We start from the raw sequence: 9,664 nt of genomic DNA, 5'->3' as shown, positions 1-9,664 counted from the left end.
ACATTTGCCTCAGAACTGTTTACTTTTCTTTCCATATATACATCTTTCTTTCACTGCTTCTCATGTCTGACTGGCTGGTGGCTGCCTAGCTTCTCACCCCAGTTATATTCTTCATGTTCTCCTATGTTCTTCTCTCATTTCTCTTTTCTCAAGCCTAGATTGCTCCTATTTATTGTCTCTGCCCATCAGCCCTGCCTATCCTTTCTCTGCCTAGCTATTGGCCATTCATCATTTTATTAAATCAATCATGTGCCTAAAGTAGTCAAGCTGAAACAAATGCAACACGTCGTTACACAATGAAACATCTTTACATCATAGAGCTAGTGAAGAATCAACAAATATAACACACCTTTTCACAGTTAAAGTAATCTTCTGCAGCAGAAGCAAAAGTAACACTTCTTGGGCCAGCTAAAAGAATAATCCACAACAGTGAATGGTGCCTGAGAAGGAGTAACAACTGAAACTCTTCTCTGCTTTCTGCAGACATGCACACACACATATGTATATGCACACACATGTGTATGCACACACATATGTATATGTACACACAAATGTATATGCACACACACATATGTATATGCATACATAGTTTAACAAAGACTAGTTTAAATCCACTAGATTTGGACAAAAATTACAGAGAATAGAAAACGTATCCCAAAGCAACAACCATCGATTTAACAACATTTTTTATCTGTCGTTTCCATCTCTTTTTTTTTTTTCTCGAGACAGGGTTTCTCTGCAGCTTTAGAGCCTGTCCTGGAACTAGCTCTTGTAGACCAGGCTGGTCTCGAACTCACAGAGATCCACCTGCCTCTGCCTCCCGAGTGCTGGGATTAAAGGCATGTGCCACCACCGCCGGCTTCCAACTCTTTTGTTGAAAGCTGATTCCCATAAAATAGCTTGAGCACAGAATTTGGAATTTGAACAACTCATAATCACTCATTTATCTCTGAGAACAATCACAAGCATTAGAGATAAGCCTTAAGGAGTTGATTTGTCCTCACAATGGATATTTATAAAGCAAATTTTGGGGGGGATTAAGGAACATATCGTTTTGAGATGATGGAGAAAATATTGTATCCCCACGTGGAGCAAGGTACTTAAGATGATTTTGAAGATAACTTGTTTATTGTCTGGAATAGTACAGCTTGAGCCAGGTGGCTCAGAAAGATACAGTTTAGTCCTGAGAATTAACTCAAGGAGGAACAGAAGGAAAGTGGAATGAATAGGCTGTGATCTTTACCTGCTGTCTGTTAAGTAAAAGCTAAGTCAATGAAAGTCTAGTTATGCTTCAAATTAACTAGACTCCATTTCAAGAATGAGACTTTTAAAATATACCCACAAGTCTTTGAGAGTAAGTGGTTGTAGCTGTACATATTTTCCTTGTGGCACGAGATGGGCCACAGGAACTAACCATCTTTCATTTCTGAAATAGAAATATACGGATGCATAAATATATTGCTAGTACTAAAGCAGTCTGCAGGGTATCATTTTTCTTATAATAGGAAATGGCAGAAGTAGGCAATGATATTTTCCCTGTAGGAAACGGAATGGAATGATCTTTTTGCAATTACAATGCATAGACTCTACTGGTCCTGGTGCAGGAAGCATAACAATTTACATATTTTAATTTAGAGGTTAGAGACCCCTGTCAAAGCAACAGCTTGGACCAGGTCAGCAAGGAGAAATCGAGAAGAGAGAAATAATTGAAAAGGCAGTTCCCAACAAAATGAAATTTGTCTCATTGTCACTTAAGGTTGTCTTCTTGTCTTTCCGTGAGAGCAAGGTCAGCTTCAGAATGAAGGGAGGGTAGAGCATGGTGGATCGCTAAGGACCAAAGGATAATTTTTCTTTAATAACAGTGGCAATTGCAATATATATTTATGAGGGGGAGAGGTAAAAATGCATATAGCTTCCCAGTTAAGAGCTAGCAGGTGACCTTTGAGGGCAAAGCTTGCAGTCATATTCAGGCAGATCTAAAGTTTGTCTTCAAAGACAAACAGGTTACATAGGCAATGAAGTACTTAATGAAATAATTCAGTGTGACATATTGATATTGAAGGCTGGAAGGCAGAAAAGGATTTGTGACAAAATTAAGGAATGTCCCTACAATCAGTTTCCCCAATTCCTCTCCCCGGGGTCTGAAATAAGAATGGCACAAGCCATGGGTACTGTTTTCTCTTCCTGAGTCTTTCCTAGAGCGTTAATGCTAATGTGAAGTTCAACACCTACAGTGAATGGAAAATCTCACTGGAATAGAGTCCAGAGAGGACTGAACTATGAAATGTTTATCTGGGCATGTTTGGAAGGGGCTTAATCACTCCAATGTCACGTGTTTTCACTTAGAATATAGACTAGTGAAAAATTCTAGGGCAATGGGAAGGTTGGGAATTAGGCCTGCTCAATACTGGTCTGTGACAGAGACATTGGAGGAGAGCTCCAACTATTATCGTGGATAAACATTGTCACAGTATCTGAGACTATTAAAAATTCTTTCCTTGAGAAAATGGACATAAGTATTCCCTATTCATGAAATAATGTCATCTTTGACAAGAGAAGGAGAGAAAACTAACCTGAAAAACAGTTCTATTAATTGGTTAAAATTTTAATTTTGGCCCTAAAACATTTCTGAGGGATTCCACTTTCTATGTTAATGATTCTTAGGTAGTGGGAAGTCAGCCAAGTCTCCAAAAAGTCATATAGGGAAAAATGAAGGATGACCAAGTGACCCTCGTCCTCCAACATTTGGGACCAAGGTAACATCATAAATCACTTTGTGGATTGATAGGTTTGAATGTGATGTGTTCTTCAAAGTTAAATGTACTTATAGTTTCGTGAGCAGTAGAGCAATGTGACAAGTGACAGAATGTGTAAGAGTTGAGACAAGAGAATTGGTTGGCAGCAGTAAGAGTACTCAATTCTTACAAGTTTGGTCACTTGACACAGAACTTATCGGCAGGCTGAGGTAACAGGTCCCTCAGTTCTTTAATCTTCACAGCATTCTGCAACTCTCCCAGTTCCCAGGGCTGACAATTCCTTCTCTGGCTCTTTACAGCTTTTATCTGTCTTCAGCCCCAGCTCCTCAAATGATCCAGCTGCTCTTTCCTTAAGCTGTCAAGCAGCTGGCCACCTTGTGAGTATTACAGCATGGCCTGTTGACTGCTCAGGGGCTCCTGCTGTGCCCGCACTTCTTCCCTGGTCTCCTGTGTCTTTTGCTTCTTTCTTTGTGTTAGCAGCTCAGCCTACTCTGCTGAAATTAGGCAAAAATATCACTTAAGAGAAACGATTATAAAAAATAACACTTTTATTAATTCTTTGAGAATTAATTATGTGTATATATTCACCCTCTCCTATTCCTCCCAAATCCAGCCTCAGGAAGATACTCACCCAACTTTGAATCCTGTTATCGTTTTTTGCCTTTGGGTTCCATTTGTATTGCACTACTCTTGGGTGTTGGACCAGCCCTGGACTATGGTTGACTTACCTGGGGTCACGACCTTAAAGAAAACTGACTCAAGTCTTTCTTCCCAACTATCAAATTCCAATAGTTCCTCAACCAGAGGTTAGATTTTTGTGTTTACTTCCCTTCCTGCATAGCAGGCTTTTGCCTGGTTTGATTTGTGTGGGTGCATGCATGCTGACACAGTTGTTGTGAGTTTATGTGCACAAGTGTCCCACTATGTCTGAGAAACTCTGGCTTCTTGAAGTCATCTCCTAGTTCTGCTCTTACAACATTTTTACTACTCCTCTAAATGACGTCTGAGCCTTAAGGGGAGGAATGTGATATGAACCTTCTACTCAGGACTGAGAATGCCCTAGCATCTAATACTCAAAGTAGTTGCCATTTAAAAGTCTATGTATTATTAATTGTCCTCTAGTGTAAGAAGAACTTTTCTCACTAGAGTTCTGAGAGATACACTGATATATACGTAGGGCAATAATTGTCCAATTTGCAGAATGATCCAATAGTGATAAGGTTCTCCTCTAGGGCTTATGACAAATTTAGCTTCATGTTCTTTTCCCTGTAAACATTGTCCGGTACAGGTTCCATCACAAAGAGCAGACCTTAGATCCAATCCGAAAGCAGGTCCTTGTTTTCACAACATTCATGTCACTATGGAAGCAACGGGCATATCTTATTAGACAGGTCATTACTGTAGCTCACACAGTTCACAAATGGAAAAGATTGATTGTTGGGAGCTGTGAACCCCCAGATCCTGAATTTCTTGTAAACAGCTTGTTTTCCCCGATCTGTGTGCCTACAGCTGCTCTGAGCACGGGACCCTCAGAAGTTCCTGATGGCAGGGAAGTGGTGTCTGGTGGGTTTGGCTGGGGCATGGCTATCAGTTAAGGATCTCTATATAAGCTGCCCCTGAACACAATAAAAGGGGCATTCTTGGGGCATTCTGGCATCAAGGATGACCTGTGTCTCTGTCTGTGAGTCTTTGTGTGTTTCAATCTCCAGCCCCTTGCCCGGTTCACGAACTGTGCACATAGAGCGCAGACGGGCGTGGTGCGCCACAATTGATGATTAATTTTCTCTTTCAGGAATGTGCACAGCATTGTAAATCTTGCTAGTAGGAGTAAAGCTTCTTGGTGAGTGCCAGTTTAATTTGAGACATTATTAGGTCTAGTTACAACATTAGGAGAGACAAGCAAAGGGATAGTTCTTCTAACAGACACCTGACTCCTAGCCAGAGAAGGGATGTTTGGTCACAGGACACTTTACATTCACAGAGGGTTGTGTCTGTGCCAATTACAACACTACTTCACCATCAGAGGAGGTAATCCCCCTCAGGTCAAGATGGGAATAGTTTCTCGATCATCTAGAGTTCACTCCAGGTTTATAATCTCAGAAGGGACAGTACAAACTGCTTGAAAGTCCTGCCTAGGAAGATAACTCACAATCAGCTGAGAACAGTGGGGAGTTTGTCTTAGGGCATTCGTATTAGTTACTGTTCTACTTCTCTGATAGAATACCAAGATCAAAAAGAGCTTAAGGAAGAAAGGGTTTATTTAGACTTTCTGTTCCAAAGAGAGTCATGACTGAAACGGTGTGGCAACATGGTGACAGAATCAGGAAGCTGGCTGATTATATTTCCTCCTGCACACAGGAACAAGAGCCGGTGAAGGGGAAGTGAGCAAGGCGATAATCTCTCAAAGCTCACCTCTCTTGACTGCTTCCTCCAACAAGGTTCCAGAATCTTCTCAGACAGTTCCTCCAACCAGGAAGCAAAAGTTTGTATACAAGAGCCAAGGGGGGAAGTTTCTTATTCGAAGCACCACAAAACTCACCTAGTTTAAAATGGCCAGAGTTGGCACAGGGGTTGTTCAGGTGGCTGTTTAATTGGCAGCGCATTTGTTCAAGTCAGCCAGGAAACAAGCTTCTAATTAGGGAATTAATTACTCTTCCAGCCCACAACAGTTTGCTTATTTACAGGAAAACCAGCATCAGAATGACTTCTTACATTAATCACTTAAAGAAATAATTAACAGTAATACTGACCAAACAGCTTTTAACAACATCTAACATTTGCCCATGAAGAGGTAGGTCCTCTTTATGTGTCTTAGTGTGAAGTGTCACTGTTGTGTGACAAGATCCTTCTGGGGGAGATGCAACACAGGTCTTCTCACCCCAGATAGGGATTCCATGACAGACCAACATAAGATACCACTGAAGTCTTGCTGGTGAGCTATCCAGTTTTATTGGGCTTACTTAGAGAAATATGGGTGAGGGGTTACTTCCCCAAGCAGAATTTGTATTTTTTCATATTAATTTATAAAATTAATGGAGATGGTTTTTAGATATTACAAATCTAGTTTCTTGTATGTTTTTTTTTTTTTTGAGGAAAACTTCAAATGCTTCTATGTATCTTCTTGGCTAGTCTGATCATGTCACCACGCCACCACTTCTCTCCCAGGTGACCCTCCAAAGGAACAGGCTTGTCCCCAAATACATGTCCTTTAATTTTATAACTTTTTAAAATTATTATATAAGTACACTGTGTTCTTTTTTCCCTTTACTCCCCCGACCCTTCCCATGTACTCCTATGCCCTCACTCAAGTTTATGATTTCTATTTCTTTACTTTGGACCACAAAATTGGTTATCCAACACCAGGTGGTGAGCCCTGAAGTCAACTACATACAAGTAACTTTATACATCCTGAGCAGTTTGGATGTATATATTTACGAAGAATTACACACACACATTTTTAATAGTAGCCATGAGTGTTGGTCCAGCAATTGTTAAAAATTTATGTCTCCCCATGACTCCTAAAATCCTCATGATTTTCTCTTTTAAAAAATTACTTGAGGTCATGAGAAGGTCATATAGCTTCTGGTGAGAAGTTGCAAGGAGTAATTGCGGAAAGTTCCTAGGACATACTTTTTGGTACTGAGCCTTTCCATGACAACAAAAGGACCACACAAAATCTGCAGAATAATATATTTTATGCAGAGAAGGAACACTCCCTCCTTTGTTCTGGGGACTCTCCAAAGACTGTAAAACTTTTTTGCAGGTTACTTAACTAAGTTATATTGAGGCTCAAAAAATATCCATGAAGTAATAAAATGGAAACTGTTAGTATTCTAATCAGACACATGTAGGAGCTGCTGTGGTCTTGGGAGAATAGAACTGTCCGACGGTTCCTAAAGCAAAGGTGACAGATCCAGGAGCATCCATGCTCGCACTCCGAGAGCAGCCTGCGACTGAGAGTTGTTACTATTAACAGCCCCTGAATATAAACCACAGTCTGCTTCTACAGGAGGGTGAGATCATGATAGCAAGGCCACTCTTTCCACAGGAAATATGGCAGTAAAGGCTAATGAGCTAATTCATAAGCTAGACAAGTATTATATCACCAAGCAACATCAGTCACTACCTCTTTTTATTTTTTTCAATAAAGAAATAGAATCTTCCTAATTCGCTTAGGCTGTAACTCACTCTAGAGCCCAGGCTACTTTTAAACTTGTAATTCTCCTGCCTCAACTTCCTAAATAGTTGGTAATATAGGCTAATACTACCAGGCCTGGTTAGAAGTAAAGGGGTGTGTGTGTGTGTGTGTGTGTGTGTGTGTGTGTGTGTGTGTTGATGTATGCTTATATGTTTATGTCTACTTGCATGGAGAATAGAGGACAGCCTTGCATGGTGTATCTCAGGAACACTCCACCTTTTTTGAAAAAGGGTCACTTGATCTGGAACTCACCTGTATAGTCACTAGTGGCTGGTCAGCAAGCCCTTGAACTGCCTGCATTCCTCCACCTCTACTGAACCACATGTGGCCTTTTATTAAATTTTTTTAATGTAGTTTCTGGAGTTCAGGATTGAACTCAAGTCCTCATGTTTGCGAGACAACACGTCACATGAAAGGTATTTTTGCCCACAGCATTTTTATTTTCATGTAGATGAAGTATGTAAAATACAGATAAAATACAGATACTTTCTCTTCTACAAAACTTCTATTATAAAGGCAGCAGTGACGACAGTGTTAGTAAACAGAGCTGTCTCTTCAAAGATTAACCACAGCTGGTAAGAAGGTTCATGGCAAGTACTGGCTCCGGAGGGAAGCAACCTTCTCTGGCCTCATCTTTACAAGAGAAGGTCTTATGCTACATTGTTGGCACTTAGCCTGCAGCTTCTCTGTGACAATAAGCCAAAAAAAAAAAAAAAAAAAAAAAAAAAAAGGAAAAATGCTGATTTTTTTTTCAACAACAGTGAAAAGCAATTGGTCAAAAAATAGTTATATAAAAATTGGAATAGAGAGTCCACTAAGGAAAACACTACAGGGATGGAGTGGACACACCACTAAGGCATCAGTGTGGTGGCTATATTATGAAGAGAGGTGGAATTAAAATAAAACCTTGCTAACCCCTCTTACGCACACGCACACACACACACACACACACACACACACACACACCCCAATTTACCTAAGAATAAAAAAGAGTCACACTGAGAAAATTATTTGATAAATTACTACAGACTACTTGAATATTCCATTAGCAAAATAATACCTCGTTATGAATCTCAAAAGAATGCACTATAATTACAATGGCACTATCCTCTCCTGGGTTCTGGGAAGAATGCAAAAATTTAAAAAAATGATAGCTATTTATGCAATGTGAGGAAAAAATGTCTCAAAACAAACTGAGAGGTTATGATTTCTGGATTCCAATGAGGTGTTTTTTTTTTTTTTTTCCACCAGCTTTAATTAGCTTGATGTGTTTATGTAAAGTGAGGGCCAGCCACATTCTTGGACTCACGTTGGCATAAACTTCCCATTGAATTGAGATGACAGAATTGCCCCATCCTCTGTGAAAATTTTCCACAAACAGGGTTATATGGGAGGACTTGAAAGAAGGAAAGGGAGAGGAAAATGCTGTAATTAAATTACAACTTCAAAAAACAAAAAAGAGAAAAAATAAATTCATTTATCCCGAATACAACAAATTCCAAAGACATAGCCTAGAATTATTTGAGAAGTAAGTACACTTAACTCACCCTGGGTGAGACTCTTCTGAGAAACTGAGTGTATGGGCCAAGGTACATTAAAAGAGATATGTGTGCTTGTTCCTTGGGCAGCTGAGGAGAGGGCGCCTGAACTGGCCCTATCCTATAGCCACAGTGATGAGTATCTTGCATATCACCATAGAATCTTCATCTGGCGATGGATGGAGATAGAGACAGAGACCCACACTGGAGCACTGGATTGAGCACCCAGGGTCTAAATGAGGAGCAGAAGGAGGGAGAACATGAGCAAGGAAGTCAGGACCATGAGGGGTGGGTGCATCCACCCACTGAGACGGTGGGGCTGATCTAATGGGAGCTCACCAAGGCCAGCTGGACTGGGACTGATGGAGCATGTGATCAAACCAGACTCTCTGAATGTGACTGACAATGAGGGCTGACTGAGAAGCCAAGGACAATGGCACTGGGTTTTGATCCTACTGCATGTACTGGCTTTGTTGGACCCTAGTCTGTTTGGATGCTCACCTTCCTACCTAGACCTGGATGGAGAGGGGAGGACCTTGGACTTCTAACAGGGCAGGGAACCCTGACTGCTTTTTGGAGTGGAGAGGGAGGGGGAGGGGGAGTAGGGGGAGGAGGAGGAAAATGGGAGGAGGGGAGGAGGTGGAAATATTTAATAAAAAAAAAGAGAAATGTGTGAACGGGGGAAGAAGAAGGAGTCAAAAGACTAATAAAACAAGCCTATTACACTTACTCAAGTCAGTAAACCACCCAAAATGTGACACTGTAGCAGTAGAACTGGACTGAGTTTGGAGCCAGCCTGGGCTTTGTAGTGAGTTCTAAGCAAGCTGGAGCTAGAATGAGAAGCCTATAGTTCTAGAAACAAAATTCCGGTGGGAATAATGGTGAATTTATGTTTAGTTGGTGAGACTTTGAACCCTCCTCTTTGTCTTTCAGATCCTGCCTTCTTCCTGGAGTCAAGTCACGGCTCCGTGTGTATTTTGATTTATGACTACATGCACAGAAAAGTAAATAGGCTTTATCCCTATTAGACAGAGCATTCTCATGTCACCCAACCACTGGTTCTCTCTGTCTCTCTGTCTTTATCTTTATCCCCCGCTCTCTTTATGTCTGTCTTCTTTTCTTTACTTCAGCTATAAATCTATTTATATATCATTGGTCACTACTTAATTTTG

Source organism: Arvicola amphibius, chromosome 6 (assembly GCF_903992535.2).
Source record: "Arvicola amphibius chromosome 6, mArvAmp1.2, whole genome shotgun sequence".
Classification (NCBI taxonomy): domain Eukaryota; kingdom Metazoa; phylum Chordata; class Mammalia; order Rodentia; family Cricetidae; genus Arvicola; species Arvicola amphibius.
Note: the sequence above shows the minus strand (reverse complement) of the source record.